This window comes from Cervus elaphus, chromosome 13 (genome assembly GCF_910594005.1).
Source record: "Cervus elaphus chromosome 13, mCerEla1.1, whole genome shotgun sequence".
Classification (NCBI taxonomy): Eukaryota; Metazoa; Chordata; class Mammalia; order Artiodactyla; family Cervidae; genus Cervus; species Cervus elaphus.
The window spans coordinates 15,896,366-15,914,074 of NC_057827.1; positions in this window are offsets into that span (position 1 = coordinate 15,896,366).

Below are 17,709 nucleotides of genomic sequence, written 5' to 3' on the forward strand. Positions count from 1 at the left end.
TTTGTGAAATGAAAAGAGATTTAAAAAAAATCTCTGACCTACACAAACATTATGTTAGGCCCGTACAGAGGGCTTCCCTGGTGGCTTAGATGGTAAAGAATCTTCTTGCAATGTGGAGACCAAGGTTCAATCCCTGGGGCGGGAAGATACCCTGGAGGAAGAACCAGCAGCCCACTCCAGTACTCTTGCCTGGAAAATCCCATGAACAGAGGAGCCTGGCTGGCTACAGTCCATGGGGTCGCAAAGAGTCAGACACAACTGTGCGATTAACACATACACACAATCCCAAGCAGAGTGAGAAGAGAGGCTTACCTATCCAACGTCACTTAAAGGACACTGACAGGCCCACCTGCGGTGAAAGTGGAATGGTCATCACTGGAGTCCTTTTGGGGAGGCTAAGGCATTATCTAGTGAACGGTCCTGCAGACTTGCTATCTGATCCTTTGGAGGACAGAAGAGCAGTAAGTCATTGTCTCCAGTTATCATATTTGTGTAGATGAGCTGATTAGATGTAGCAGGTAGGTATGTTTTGATGAAATCACACACGATAGGGAAATATTTGGGCCTCAGGAATTGATGGAGAAAGAAAGCCACTGTTCACTGCTAACCAGAGGCTTGTGTGTAATTGAGGAGGAGGATAGGGAATGCAGGCTGGCAATTCTCAGGGGATATCTACAAAGAGGAACTCAAGAGGTAGGAAGGAGTCAGTGACCTATGAAAAATGATGTATGAACATCACTCAGGGCACAGTTGAGGAGCTCAGGCTGGCAGGAACCCCTGAACTGTGCTTGGGGACATTGCCACAGCAAAGAATCATCATCTGGGAGGTGCTGGAGGGTGACTGGAACAGATGGAATGGATCTTGAATGAAAAGGACAAAGAGGAAGAACTGCAAGAGGCCGCCACCTGAGCTGAAAGGTCACTAGCCTCAGAGATCAAAGGAAGATGTCAAGGGTGGACAAGAAGCCCAAGGAACCCCCAGGGTACAAATCAGGAAGCTTCTTCTGGCACCACTGAACCAATGCTCCCAGAGCAAGCAAAACTGCTTGCACAGGCCTGCCAGCTCCACAGGCTGCAGTGAGATAGCCCAACCCCATCTCAGTTTAGAGCAGCCTCATCTGACCTACAGCTGCCTGGGCCTTCTGCTCCCCAAGTTTCTGCTTTGAGTTTCCACCTGGCCATGTTCTCCCTTGCTAACTGTTCAAAGCAAAGTTTGTAATTGCATGGGACAGTGTGTTTGTCTGTGTTTAAGCTTCCCTGGTGGCTCAGTGGTAAAGAATCAGCCTGCCAGTGCAGGAGATGTGGATGCAATCCCTGGGTCAAGAAAAGCCTCTGGAAATGGAAATGGCAACTCACTCCAGTGTTCTTGCCTGGGGAATTTCACCGACCGAAGAGCCTGGCAGGCTATCATCCATGGGGTCACAAAAGAGTCAGACACAACTTAGCGACTAAACACTGTCAACAACAAAACCTTGAAATATAGTGCTAATTGTAAGTTTATATTCCCAAGGCATCATTTGACTCACTCATCCATGCCCACTTTGGTTATTTAGCCATTGTCATGGGAAGACCAACCCAGAACTAGAGTCAAAGGCAACAAACTCTACAACTGTTAGTTCAAAACTTTTGTGGCACATAAGACAAGCATCTCAAAGCCTTCTCTCTTTACTCTGCAAAGTTGAAGAGCTTAATAATTCTACTGACCTATTTTGAATACGTCTTCAATTCAGAAGCATTTAAGGGGAGACAAATCAGCAGAAAAGGCCATATGCTCTAGCAGCCCTGGGTCAAACTTCTTGAGTTCCTATCCTGGCAACTTGCCTACTGGGTGTCTCTGTGTTCTTCAGTTTCCTCATTCATGCAAAATAGGAAATATTAAAAACAAAGTTCATAGGTTAAGTGATTGGAAGCATCTATAATTTGACTGTGCACTTTTCATCTAAATATATAGCAAAAAGCATTTAAAGAGAGCTTAATGACAAAAATTGATTAATGAAATATTAATATCCATATCATATAATTAGTTCCTAAAATCAATAAAAGAAAATTTGAGTAAACAATATGAGCAATTCTCAAAAAAGTATATAAGTAGTAGAACAAACAAACAAATAAAATCTATGAAATAGCACTAAACATAAAACAATCAGAAACAAAATAAAAGCATACTCACATTTTTTTCCCTATGATGTTGGTAAAAGTTCAATAATAACCAGATTGGCCAGTGGACTGGAAAGTAGATTGTCGTCAACAGCACTGATGGGAATACCAGGGGTTTTGATTTTTATCCACTTTCTCTGAGAAGACCCCATGTTCTGGGGCCACTCTTGCTCTTCAAACTGGACCAAATTCTGCCTATGGAATGTGTATCTCTCTCAATAAACCTGCTTTCAGTTTAAAAATAATTTTTTAGAAAGTCTTTTTGACTTTTTAAAGGGCCATTTAGCAATTTTTCAAATTTTAAAATATGTGGGCTCACATGTCCAAAATTATGAAGGCTAGGAATCAGAAATATCTGTGCAAATCCACAAAATAATGCTTGTATTTATTGCAGAATTGTTTGCAAAAGAAATGGAAAATAGTCTAAATGCTTATCGAATATTTAATAAATTATAGGACAGTGTCATCATAAACAATCACTGAAAAAAAATTGGGATCTATATGTATTAACAGAAAATACAAGCTGGAAAGTGATGCTATTATCAGGCTATTCATGAACTTCACATGTTTATTCGTGTTTACCGGAAGCGGCAGTGGAATATTATTTCTAAGTGTGTTTTGTCAGAAGATGGAAAGGTCAGAGAAGGGTCAGAGAAGCAGATGTGTTCAAGCTGAAATCCCCAGAAACTTTGTCATCCATACACCAAGGGCAACTAAGCTATTTGTCAAAAAGGCAGCGAGAAGTGATGGAAAATATGGGTTTTTAGCATCTTGCAGATCAGTGTTCAAAATCAAGCTTTGCACCTCCCTGGCTACGTGAGATGTGAACAACTTTGTAGACTTCCATTTCTTCTCTAATTCCTAATTGGACTTGTCCTAAGAATTACATAAAATAATGTTTCTAAATTATCTCCCTCACAGTGTATTCTGAATAAATGCCACTGTCATTTTTCATGTATGGAGACACAATTTACTCTAATAAAGTTTCAAAGAGCAAGAAAAAAGGTGACTGCTTTTTGCCAAAATACCTATTTGTTACCAAACTCGAGTTCAGCTGCTCACTGCTTGAAAGCCAATAATTCAAGAGGCAAGTGTCAGTAGAAAGGAAAGTCAATTTAATCAGAAAAGCCAGGGAGAAGGTGGACTCACATACTGAGCCAGCTCTAAATATTCTGCTTAGCCATGAGTTTCTAAAGGCAAAAGGTGGTGGTAGGGGTGGGGAAATCTCACAGAATCCCAGTTAATCTCAGTGAGACAGGAGGCTGGGTTCTAGATTCTTCTCCATTGCCTGCAGACTGGTTAACTTTCTCTTCAGATGTCATCTTACCTGTGTGTTCTGCCTGTAGAATTGCTAAGGGGACTTTTGCGGAGTAAAGGCCTAGTCATTCTTTAACTACTTAATTCTTCATTCTTACTTCTTTTAATCTAGAGGAAAAATCAACAAATTAGGCAAGGCATGGTATGCATTCAGGAAAGCAGAAGTCAGGAGTTATGTTAAATGTCCTAGTGATCTTATAATTAGGTTTTTTCCGAGGTTGATGGGGAACAGAAATGGGCAAACCGGAATGAGGCAAGAAAGTTGCTTTCAAACTCACTGTAGGTAATGTCAGTGTATAATATGCTAATAAGTTCTAAATGCCAGTTTCCTTGGTTGATAATTTAGAAAAATGAGTGAATATTACTCAGAAAGGGTTGATGAAACAAACTTTTCAAAACTTTTGTATTTTAGGGGAAACAATCAACTAGATCTCTCAGGATGTAGCAACTCTGTAGCCTCTTCTCATTTGCCTATTTCTGTTCCCCTTTAACTTTGAAAGAACCTAATTACCTGTGGATTCATTGCTTAGATAAAAGGAAGAGTAAACAATTAAGTAGATAAAGAATGACAGGCTCTCCACCTCTAACAGTTCCCTTGGCATTCCTGTAAGCAGACCACGTGGATGAGATACCATTTAAAGAGAGAGTCAGCCAGTGTGCAAGCAACAGAAAATGATGCAGACCCAACCTCCTGCCTTGCTGAGTCACTGAGAATCTTCCTCACTTTTCTCTTAAAAACTGTCATGGCTAAGCAGAATCTTGAGAGCTGGTCTCTGGACATGAGTCCGCCTTCTCCTCAGGTTGCTGGCTTTTCCGATTAGAGCACCTTTCCTTTCTACTGACACTTCACTCTCGAATTATTGGCTTTTGAGCAGCAAGCCACTGAACGCAAGTTTTGGGAACAACATTAGTCACCTAAAGCATCACTCGACAGGATGGGTTATGGGCCCTCTCTTCGTCTCTAGAGGAGGACTCCTTGTTAGTGATTTGCACAGGAAGGGAGAAAGCACTTCCCAAATCCAGGTTCAGTTCAGTTCAGTTCGGTCCAGTTCAGTTCAGTCGCTCAGTTGTGTCCGACTCTTTGCGACCCCATGAATCGCAGCATGCCAGGCCTCCCTGTCCATCACAAACTCCCGGAGTTTACCCAAGCTCATGTCCATTGAGTCGGTGATGCCATCCAGCCATCTCATTCTCTGTCGTCCCCTTCTCCTCCTGCCCCCAATCCCTCCCAGCATCAGGGTCTTTTCCAATGAGTCAACTCTTCGCATGAGGTGGCCAAAGTATTGGAGTTTCAGCTTCAGCATCAGTCCTTCCAATGAACACCCAGGACTGATCTCCTTTAGGATGGACTGGTTGGATCTCCTTGCAGTCCAAGGGACTCTCAAGAGTCTTCTCCAATACCACAGTTCAAAAACGATCAATTTTTTGGTGATCAGTTTTCTTCACAGTCCAACTCTCACATCCATACATGATCACTGGTAAAACCATAGCCTTGACAAATCAAGGTAAACTCATCTTTTTGAGTTCTGAATGTGGCAACAAACTGATAAATTCATTGTTTCTCCTATCTAGGAAGGTGGTATTAACATGTTAGAAATTCAGGCCAAAGTATCACTTAGACATTCTCTTCAGGCAGAAATTTTAATAGTGAAAAACATCTATTTTGTATCATTCAGCAATGCTATTTTTTTTTTTAACAAGGAAAATTCTTCACATTTAACCCTTCATCCTGCCCTGCTCCTCCTAATATATGCATTCTGTATATTCTTATTTACTCATACATACATACCACAAAATATTCTTTGAATTATAAATAAATGGACAACACTGCAAAAGTGCAGATATTTTGGTAAAATGAGTTTGAGGTCAGTTTTCAGGGTCCTTGGGTTTTTATATGCAATCTAGCCACATTTCCTCTCTCTGCTTTGCTTGCTTAACTTACTAGAAACTTGGGTACAATTTTGCTGGTGTTGGCAGTTTTAAGGTATGGATTCGTGGAGGCTATTTACAAGATGCCAAGGGATGTCAAATCTGGAACATGTGTTTTTTATCCCACGGTCCTTCTTTGACAGCAGAAATACTCTGCAGATTATCAGATCCATTTGCTGATATTTAACATCTTTTTTTATCCACTATGGGTTTTGGCTGAGATGAATTTTAATGTTTCTTCATGCTGAAACTGACAAAAAATCCTTTAAACATTTAAAGAGAGGAAATGGGAGCTTTACATTTCAATGCAAAGAGAGCCGTTTAATTTACTTAAAAACTTCACGATTACTTTCCTGCCAAAGAAATTCAGCTTTTTAATTTTTTTTTAAAGGAGCACTTCATAGACATTCTACATACTTAGCAGATCTAATGAAGACATGGTTATGGCCATTTTGAAATCGTCAATACTTGCTTTGCTCAAGTTATCATGACAGTGCTATGGGCTGATTCAGGATTCTCTTGTTCCATAAAATGTTAATATTTTTTCCTAACTAAAACAGTTATTAAACTAGCTATCATTTTTGGTGAATATGCAGCATCATCAAATGTGAGTGAAGATTAGATGAGGGAGGTGTCTGTCTTTTTCATAGTCTCTGATTCCATTCAGTTTTTTTCTCTCTTTATGTGACCCTTTGCTTTGAGGTGCCCTGTCCTGTCATTCATAATTTTTCTTCCTTGTCCATTCCAGTTTCCCAAAGCTCTCTGAACCCATCACCATGAGTCTTTTTCTACCAGTTAATCAGGATCACAGCCCAGGCCTTCCCAACTGGAAAGACTCCCAAAGTGTGTAACTACTATAGTGATAAGATCACACAGGACTCCAAGCTCCACGTGATGTTGTAAGTAGCTCACACCCCTCATCCTGGGTGTCTGACACATCCCTCTGTTTGTGCTCATATACTCTCTAGTTTCTGACTTCAGTTCAGTTGCTCAGTCCTGTCCGACTCTTTGCTACTCCATGGACTGCAAAATGCCAGGCCTCCCTGTCCATCACCATTTCCGCGAGTTTACTCAAACTCATGTCCATTGAGTTGGTGATGCCATCCAACTATCTCATCCTCTGTCGTCCCCTTTGCCTCCTGCCCTCAATCTCTTCCCAGCATCAGGGTCTTTCCAAATGAGTCAGTTCTTTGCATCAGGTGGCCAAAATATTGGAGTTTCAGCTTCAGCATCAGTCCTTCCAATGGATATTCAGGACTTATTTCCTTTAGGATGGACCGGTTGGATATCCTTGCTGTCCAAGGGACTCTTAAGAGTCTTCTCCAACACCACAGATCAAAAGCATCAACTCCTTGGCACTCAGCTTTCTTTACAGTCCAACTCTCCCATCCATACATGACTACTGGAAAAACCATAGCTTTGACTAGATGAAACTTTGTTGGCAATGTAATGTCTCTGCTTTCTAATATGCTGTTTGGGTTGGTCATAGCTTTTCTCCCAAGCAGTAAGCGTCTTTTAATTTCATGGCTGCAGTCACCATCTGCAGTGATTTTGGAGCCCAAAAAATAAAGTCTGTCACTGTTTCCACTGTTTCCCATCTATTTCCCACGAAGTGATAGGACCAGATGCCATGATCTTAGTTTTCTGAATGTTGAGCTTTAAGCCAACTTTTTCACTCTCCTCTTTCACTTTCATCAAGAGGCTCTTTAGTTCTTCTTCGCTTTCTGCCATAAGGGTGGTGTCATCTGCATATCTGAAGTTATTGATATTTCTCCTGGCAATCTTGATTCCAGCTTGTGCTTCATCCAGCCCAACATTTCTCATGATGTACTCTGTATATAAGTTAAATAAGCAGGGTGACAATATACATCCTTGATGTACTCCTTTTCCTGTTTGGAACCAGTCTGTTGTTCCATGTCCAGTTCTAACTGTTGCTTCCTGACCTGCATATAGATTTCTCAGAAGGCAGGTCAGGTGGTCTGGTATTCCCATCTCTTTCAGAATTTTCCACAGTTTGTTGTGATCCACACAGTCAAAGGTTTTGGCATAGTCAATAAAGCAGAAGTAGATGTTTTTTCTGGAACTCTCCTGCTTTTTCGATGATCCAACAGATGTTGGCAATTTGATCTCTGGTTCCTCTGCCTTTTCTAAATCCAGCTTGAACAGCTGGAAGTTCACAGTTCACATACTGCTGAAGCCTGGCTTGGAGAATTTTAAGCATTACTTTGCTAGCATGTGAGATGAGTGCAAATGTGTTGTAGTTTGAGCATTCTTTGGCATTGCCTTTCTTTGGGATTGGAATGACAACTGACCTTTTCCAGTCCTTGACCACTGTTGAGTTTTCCAAATTTGCTGGCATACTGAGTGCAGCACTTTCACAGCATCATCTTTTAGGATTTGAAATAGCTCAACTGGAATCCCATCACCTCCACTAGCTTTATTCGTAGTGATTCTTCCTAAGGCCCACTTGACTTTGCATTCCAGGATGTCTGGCTCTAGGTGAGTGATCATACCATCATGGTTATCTGGGTCATGAAGATCTTTTTTATATAGTATAGTTCTGTGTATTCTTGTCACCTCTTCTTAATATCTTTTGCTTCTGTTAGGTCCATACCATTTCTGTCCTTTATTGTGCCCACCTTTGCATGAAATGTTTTCTTGGTATCTCTAATTTTCCTGAAGAGATCTCTAGTCTTTCCAAAGAAGCCTTCTGACTTCAGGTCTCTGTAACCACTGTTTTTGTTTACCATTACTCCTGAGGTTTACTGCCTGACATCACCAATTTCATCAGGAAGCTTGATAAAAATATTTGAATGAATGAATGAGGTACGTCCAGTGCCCTACTGATGACATCATTTACTTTATGTCCATCAGAATAACTGAGGGCAACCTCCCTGCTTGCCTGTCCAAACACAAGATGGCCAAAGAGTAGCCTTGTTCACTCCTTGAATGTTCTGAATGTGACAGTGCTTTGAAGTTAAACCCACTCTCTGGGTTGCTTATTGAGCCTTCTAACAGTTAGCCACTGGCAACCACTAGCTAGACTGGTGTTGCCCACTTAACACAAACAACCTCACAGAATAGCAACAATCAGACTCCTTGACAGTGATAACAAAAGACAAATACAAGACCACTCTGTAATTATATCTCAAAGAAGACATAAAAAGACCTCTGCACCTCCACGAAAATGACCAAATATTCCCTCCCTACTGCCTATTTAGCAACAACAACACCTCCCTTTATGATCCTCTGGATAAAAATTAGTATGGCCAGTCGCTAAATCACCCCCTCTTCCTCACAACATACAATTCAGAAAAGGTTCCGGCTTTCTTAAATCTTCCTTAAAGTGCCCATCTTCTATCATTTTTCCCAAATCTATTTCCCTGAAAAACTGCATGGTTTTCTCCAGTGTTTCTTTTTAGCTGTGACAAATTAATAAAGTAATGTTGTATGTTTCTGATGGTCTTTGGACCCTGGGCTTCAGCCTCCCTCTAGGAGAACTTGGACCAGAAGATGGGTGAAAAGTTAAGTCTCTCAATATCCACTCAGAAGTTCCCCTCCGACCATCAGGCAGGATTCCATGATGGAACCCAGATATCTTCAGGGCAAGTGTACGGGTACACCCAGGCCCTCCTCTTGGCTTGGAGTACTGAATATCACACCTGGCCTTGGAGCCTCAGTGCTAAGGGCCAGCTCCCTGTTTTAGTCTTTTTTTCCACTGTTCCTCTTAGGAAGCCCATGAAAATCTGATGAAGAGAACTCCAGGACAACACATCCTAGTGGGTTAGAATTCCGAGGTAAAGTGAAGACTGTTTAAGAATGCCTATGTCTATGTGCTGTGTCTGTGTGTAATTTTTATGTGAAAAGAGATAAACTGATAGAGTAATATTTTCTTCATTGATGTATCATTGAACTTGCAAGTTTTAAAGGATGAGGAATAGAAACCATGGTGTGTCTATGATTTCTGACATGCAATGGTGATATTCAAAGTAAAATTTTCCCCTTTGATTTTAATGAAACTAACATTTAGTTTTAAGGTATCGTTTGACAATGATTTTGCAATATTATACTTGAAAAGTATTTAATTCCATAGCAATATAAAGGCTTCCCTGGTAGCTCAGATGGTAAAAAGCTTCTGCCTGCAGTGCGGGAGACCTGGGTTCAATCCCTGGGCCAAGGAGATCCCTTGGAGAAGGGAATGGCAACTCATTCCAGTACTCTTGCCTGGAGAATTCCATGGACGGAGGAGCCTGGCAGGCTACAGTCCATGGGGTCTCAAAGAGTCCAACACGACTGAGAGAATTCACTATGAAAGCACTTCCTTTTTAATAGTTTTCACATAAGCAAACAGTGATTTTGTACAATTATCTGACTTGCCTATGGAAGAGGGAGTCAAATAAGAGAGAGTCACTCTCTTTTTTTCCGGAGAATGAAAACACTATCTCTGGTGTTTGTGTGTCCTAGCACCTAGTAGAGTTGCAGGGATCTAGTAGGTGCTAAAAATTACAATGCATTAAAAATCACCAGAAAACAAACAGACATGTGAAATACTCTTGATTAACATCATTAAAGATTTTTAGATCTGGTCTTAAAAAGATACATTGGTTCTTACAAAAATGACCAGTGATATCTTCTGCTCAAATAGCTTTGTGATGAAGTGTCTTAAAAGATTGATCAATGATAATTTCCCCGTGTTTTCTTTTATCTTTGGCCCTTCCCATTCAGTTTGTTGTTGTCCAGCTGTTAAGTTGCGTCTGACTCTTTGCAACCCCATGGACTGCAGCACGCCAGGTCTGCTGTCCTTCACCATCTCCTGGCATTTGCTCAAATTCATGTCCACTGAGTCAGTGATGCTATCTCATCCTTTGCTGCCCCCTTCTCCTTTGGCCTTCAATCTTTCCCAGCATCAGGGTCTTTTCCAATGAGTCAGCTCTTCACATCAGGTAGCCAAAGTATTGGAGTTTCAGCTTCAGCATCCGTCCTTTCAATGAATATTCAGGGTTGGTTTCCTTTAGGATTAACTGGTTTGATTGCCTTGCTGTCCAAGGGACTCTCAAGAGTCTTCTTAGCACCACAATTCGAAAACATCTTCTTCAGTGCTCAGCCTTCTTTATGATCCAACGCTCCTATCCACACATGACTACTGGAAAGAACATAACTTTTACTATGTGACCTTTGCTGGCAAAGTAATATCTCTGCTTTTTAATACACTGTCTAGGTTTGTCATAGCTTTCCTTCCAAGGAACAACTGTCTTCCAATTTAATTTAGTAGGCCTGACATTTATTGCATTTATTGCTAAGGATACACATGAGACAAAGATTTTAGTGGTAACAGTCAAGACTATACCCTTACCACCCCTCTTCCTCCCCAGATTTCTGAACATTCCACACCCAGTAGATGTTACTAAGGATACTGGTTGCTCTTTTTAATATTTCAAAGGAAAAGAAGTTGTCTCATGCTCCAAACTTCCTTGCTTGCCCTGGTACCCTGGGTCTCTCTGCTCATCACCGTTGGGGAATTAACTGGAGCACTCGAGAAGTTCTCTTGTTTCTTCCTGCTGTAGGTCACACAGCCATACCCACGGGCATCATATCTCATTTGGCTGCGCAGACTCTGTGGTACGCTCCACACACTACATGATTTCTACAATCAAAGATGTGAAACTATTTGTTATGTAGGCTATTTCAGCAGTAAAAGATGATCCCAGGATCTCAGAAGACCTTGGGGTCTCCACAACTGTTATTGCCAACACCTTGTTAAAGTTTTTAAACAGAAAGTGGAAATTATTCCTTCAGGGCCACTTCTTCTGTGGTCCTGGACACCCATCCTCTTTGAAGTCTTACCACCTCATTGTCTTTCTCCAACTCAAGTGTAAGATCATGATTGAGGAAGATATTGCTTTTCCAGATCATATTAAGCATAAAACGCATGCATGAAAGTCTGTAAAACTGCACAAGATATAGAAAAAGAATAGATGAATCTGACAGAAAGTATGCTCCTATACTTTGCAAACTGTAAGGGACAATAGAATATTAATATCTTAATTTTAAATATAATTTCTTAACTTCTTCACTGTAGTTCCAAAAAATATGAGACAACTTATAGTAAAACATATATTCAATAAAATGCTATAGGTAAAATGAGACCATAAATAAAGAGAAAGAACTATTCCCTCCCTATGAACTAATATTTTTTTGCCATAAATAAATATCAAGTTAGAGTCTGATTTTCTCAGGAATGAGGGAAAAATGTGCGACTCAGTAATTTACATAGCTCTCACCATAAGCATGAAAAAAAGCACACTGGATTCCTTAGGGAAACAAAGATTTTCCTGGCAAGAAATTCTCAAAAAAATTCTCACTTCAGACCTGCTATAAATAAAGAGGAACATTTTTGCTCCTCTCCTGGAAATCATCCCATCACAAAATCTGGGCCTTTTAATCAAATGTTATCTTCTCAGTGGAGAACTAGGAAACTTAAAGAAGAATTATAAATTTAAAGAGTGTTCTTTTTTGTTAAAAATAATAATGTATATTATCATATAATTATTATTACAAAATTTAACACCATTTTGAAATTTAGGGAAAAACAGGACAATTAAAATAGAAGTTTGAAAATAATCAAGGGAAACAATGGAACTGGCCTAGTAATTAAGCCAATTAAATTAAACAGGATTATCAGAAAAATGGTATAAAAGAAGAACTCACCATTAAGTAATAAGAAGTCGTTTTATGTTTAAATCATCTCGGATGCATCTTTCTAATGTGTTAGCTGCTCAGCTGTGTATGACTCTTAGCAACCTCAAGGACTGCAGTCCACCAGGCTCCTCTGTCCTTGGAATTCTCTACCCAAGAATGCTGGAGTGAGTAGCCATTCTCTTCTCCAGCCTATCTTCCTGATCCAGGGATCAAACCCAAGTCTCCTGCATCGCAGGCAGATTCACTACCATCTGAGCCGCCAAGAAAGCCCTTTCTAAAACAACATCAAAAATTGTTTCTGAGAAATAATAGGAGAAGGTGAAGGCTTTCACAATAGAGTGTGTGGGAAATAACTGCCGTAGGAATTTTTCCAGAGTGTTGTCTGAAGCATTTGTCTATCTCCACATCAAATTCTCAGTTCTGAATATACCGTGTGAAATGATCATATTAACCAATCATCCCAGAGCACTCAAGATTTTGCAGCTCTGCAGAGTGAACTGTTTCAAATACAATTTGGAATTTCATTTTAATTTCCATTCTGAGAGTGAAATATCAAATTGAGTCCACTTCAACCTGGATCTCACTCAAAGCACTCTAATTACCCAATTTTTCCCCTGTGAGGACCAGTAGATGATGTCACCCTCAAGAGGGACTCATGGCCAGAGAGACTGAAAACTAAGGTAAACAAGTGTGAAGTGGGAGGCAAGCAGGGAGACCCAGCAAGCAGCATGAAGAGCATCATATGTCGTTGAGCAGCTGGTGGGAGAGCTGACCGGTCTTCAGAATAAATTTCATTTGATCAGAATGTATTAGTTTCTTAATGTAGCACTGTATTCTGTATGCCAATATTTAATGCATGTGTTTGCTTTGATATATGGGAAATACAGATCTTGGTTTTCTATTTTGTGCCGCATTTATGAGGTCTAGATATCAGTGTTAGACTTCTTGCAGAAAAAAAATTAGGATATTTCTCTTCCTTTTCAGTGTTCTGAAATAATTTAAAGAGCTACTCTCTGGTCTTTGAAGATACACTAGAAACCCTATGAAGCTATCTGGGCCTAGTGAATTTGGTGGCACATTTCCTTAATAGCTTTTGCTCCTCTTTCACTGGAATTTGGTCTTCTTAAGTTTTCTGTTTGCAACGGGGCCAATTTCAGTCAAATGTATTTCCTTAAAAAATGATTATTTTCCTATTTTTTCATCATGCTTAGTTGCTCAGTTATGCCAGACTCTTTGTGACCCCTTGGATTATAGCCCACCAGCCTCCTCAGTCCATAGCATTCTCCCAGCAAGAATACTGGAGTGGGTAGCCTTTCCTTTCTCCAGGAGATCTTCCTGACCTAGTGACTGAACCCCGGTCTGTAGTTATTTGTATAGAATTCTACAAGGTAGTCTCATGATTTTTAAGTTGTATTCCATTCCAGTTATTTTCTTGCTGTTATTCCTTATTTTGTAGCTCCCTTTTCTGGTGATAAACTTAATGATTTGTCTATGTTGTTAATTTTTTTAACAAAACCAGAATGTAGATTTATTAATTATATCTACTGCTTTTCTATTTGTTATTGATTTCTTCTTCACATTTATTATTTCCTTTCTTCTATATATTTTTATCTTGTTGTTCTAGCTTTTGAACTGAGAATTTAATTAATTTATTTTCAGTCTTTTATTTTTCTAATGAATTGGTTTAATATTGTGAATTTTCCTCTGATCATTGTTTTAAATATATTCTTGTATTATAGTGTTAAATATTAGTTCTGTTCCTTTGTTCTTTTTTTTTTTTTTTCCTTCTTTAGAGACTGACAAAATAAATATTATTCTTTCTGTGCTTTTCTCCCATTTCAGCTATTTTCTCTTTGACCCTTTCATTTTCATTCTTATGATTGTTTTTCTGTCTTTCTTCAATGACTCTTATTAAATTGTCATTTGAGTCTATTTTTCCTTGGGCGTCTTACAATGTGTCACTTTATTTGTGAGTCAGTTTTATCTTTGTCTTGATTTCTCTCCTGAATTGTCAACTTTATTTTCATGTCTTCCTAGTGTTTTGTCCCTTTTGGTTTTATTTTTGAATTTTCTGGTGCATGTTGCCTTTCTGTACATTATTGTTTGAGTATATTTAATTCTGCTTGAAATATTAACTTATAGTTTTCTTCTCTTTCATAGTTTCCCCGCCGCCCCCCAAAGGGACCTTTGCTCATTTAATATATATGAGATTCTTTTCTTGATTTTCTACAGTAACTCTGAATGGATTTGACTTTCCATTTGTTTAATTTTATAGCATGAGATGTTTTACATGCTTTCGAGTTAAAAGAATCCTTGTCTATCAAAATGCAGATGTTTTGGCTAGTTTGTGAATTTGTTTTGAAGGGGTGTGTGTGGTGCTAGTAGGGGTGGGGAAATGTATGTGTCTCAAATTTTTCTTCTGAGAATTTTCCGGTTTTTCCTTCAATGAAAGAAAAAAAAGTGAAAGTGTTAGTCACTCAGTTGTGTCCGACTCTTTGCAACCGACAAGCTCCTCTGTCCATAGAATTCTCCAGGCAAGAATACTGGAGTGGGTTGCCATTCCCTTCTCCAGGGGATCTGCCCAACCCAGGGATCAAACCCAGGTCTTCCACGTTGCAGACAAATTCTTTACTATCTGAACCAGTAGGGAAGCCCCTTTTTCTTCAATGCCCTCTGCAAATAGTGCTTTCTCTCTCTTTCTGTCTCTCTCATCTTTTTTCTGTCCTACAATCTATGCATTTTAAAAACTATCCCTTTCAATCACATCTTCAGATAACACTGCCTTGTTAAATTCAGCCTGCCACTGTCTCTTGTATCCTGAGAAATCTCCCCTACAATCCACACTTAGATCCACCTGTATACTCTAGACTGAGACTGAGGCAGTTTGAGAACAAACTTGGCCCCCCCTCACTAGCTTCTGTATTTCTTTTGCATTTCTCCACAGTTTTTCTTGATACCTTCTAAAACAGTGGGGGCCCCTCCAGGCAGCCATGCATTTGGGATGGTGCTGTGGGAGTGTGAGAGATTTTTAAGCTGGGATTTGTTGCTTTTCCTTTTTTTCTTTTTCTTTTTTAATCTCAGGGGTTTTTCAGAGTTAGGCATCAACTCTCTTCAAGGGATGCTGAGTGTGGAATTTCCACGTAGACCCCATTTTCTCCCTGTCATTTTGGCTTGTTTGTAATGAGGAGGCGCGTAGCTGTGCTGCCGTCATTGACTTCGGCTGCCCATAACTCTGAATGTCTTTGATTTAAGAGGAAATTTCATCATTTCACCACTTGGCTCCTGTCCCTATATCATGATTCTAATGATATTTTTGTTACAGTTATGCCTTCCATGACCTTTTGGATGGTAGAAATTAATAATTAAAAAGCAAGAAGACTGGCTTGAGAAATAAAATTTTGCCCTCAGTCTATTTCCTTCTTAGTGTGGTCATTTTCTTTCACACCATAAACATATTCTCTATGACATTTTACCAGAAGCTTTTAGAAAAGAATAAATATAGTTTAGCTCTCTTGATCCTCACATAACCACTGTGAAGTGTTTTCTATCTCCACTATACAGATTTAAAAACCTGATACTTAAAAAGGCTAAGTGTTTTGCCCAAGGTCACACAGTTAGTGTCAAAGCCAGGAATTTAATGTCACTTCTATGGCAAGTTAAAAGGAAAAAAACACAAGAAGCCTCCAAAAATAAACATGCCATATGTGTAGAAACATTTCTAAGGCATCATGGTCTTTTAGCATTTTTTTAGGGTTTACTTAATTAGTGAGTCGGTAGTATTAAGTCTTGATTCAACAGCAGTTTTGACTGTAGACTCAATTCTTTCCAGTCCATGCTAATTCAAGGAACTCTCTTTGCTAAAAAATAGGGCAGTTCAGCTTGAGATTTATCTTTCAGAGTAGATAATACAAAATAGAATGCTCAATCTAACACAGATAATCCAAAGTTGATAATTGTTTAGTATCTGATATAACTTCTCTGAGACAATCAGTTTCATTTCTAGGAATGGAAGTAGGGACATTTCTTTGCTTAACTTTAGACCTGGATACTATAAGACCTAATGGAGTTTTTTAGATAAACATTAAGTTTAAAATGACTTAGTTGAAAATGTTTTCATTAACTTGAAGCAACTGAGTTTTAGAGGAAAGAAAATTTTGTAAATCACCTCTTACTTGCCAAGAGCTAAAGCCATTCTTTTCTTGCTTTAAATGTAAGTGCCTAACCAAACTTTTCAGTAAATAATTCAGTGATCATCTTACCCTTTGTTCCCTATCTTTTACATGCTTTGTACATAAAAAGACTCATCATTTTAAATAACACTTAAATAACTTTTCTCCATAGCAAATACTAAAAAGGGATCAAACCCGGGTCTCCTGCATTGTAGACAGATGCTTTACCGTCTGAGCCACCAGGGAAGTCCCCTAAAGAGAGAAAACTATACAACACAATTCAGATAACTCCATCATCAACGTCCAAGGAATTGTGCATAGAATCCTTTCTTAGTCAAATGAAGCCAAATTCTTCACAAGCTGCATCTGAAAACTAACCTATAGCAGAAACTTAATAGTGACTCTCATTTAAATATCTTTTTTTCTTAAAGTGTCTCAAAGAAAAAGTAAGAGGATATATATAGCACTTTGGTAAGAACACAAATGCTATGTAGTAACTCACACAGAATGCATTTACACCACCTTCTTGTAGCAATTCCAATTCTCTTTTAGCCTCAGATGTCAGCGTAAGGTCTAGTAGGGCAAAATCCTGAAATGGGATCAGAGTTTCAGAGCTTCTCTCCCACTTCCACTTCCAGTGTGGCTCCCTGGATGGGGGCGGGGGGATAGTTTTGGTGGAAATGGATACATCTATATGTATGGCTAAGTTTCTTTGCTATCCATCTGAAACTATCAAAACATTGCTAATTGGCTACATTCCAATACAAAATAAAAAGTTTATAATAAAAAATGGACAAAAACTTTTCTGATTTATAAAAGTAGGAAAGTTGGAAAAATACATAAACGCATACAAAGAAGATAAATATCATGCATAATCCCATTATCCAGAGAAACAATCATTTTAGGGTGTACACTATATATATTTATATATATACATATATACATGTTTATATATATGTATATTTATATATGTTTCGACCTAGCTGTTTTTTTGTTAGATTTGGTGCATGTCTGCATGCTCAGTCATGTCTTTCCGCAACCCCATGGACTGTAGCCCACCAGGCTCCTCTGTCCATGGGATTCTCCAGGCAAGAATCCTGGAGTGGCTAGCCATTTCCCTCTCCAGGGATCTTTGCAGTCCAGGGATCTAACCCACATCTCCTGAATTGGCAGGTAAATTCTTTACCACTGAGCCACCTGGGAAGCCACTGAGGTATAATTTACAAACAATAAAATTCAACCTTAATTAAAAAAAAATTAACTGGAAATGAGTGAAAATGCTAACGGAGCTCTGTGTGTTGGGCATTCACATTGACACACACACTGTCTTCTTTCCTAAACATGGTTCTATCAGAAGGAAATGTTGTATAATGGAAAAATCCTCTTATGTGTCGTTTAATGAAAGAAAATTCCAAGAAGCACCCTTACGTGCGTGGGA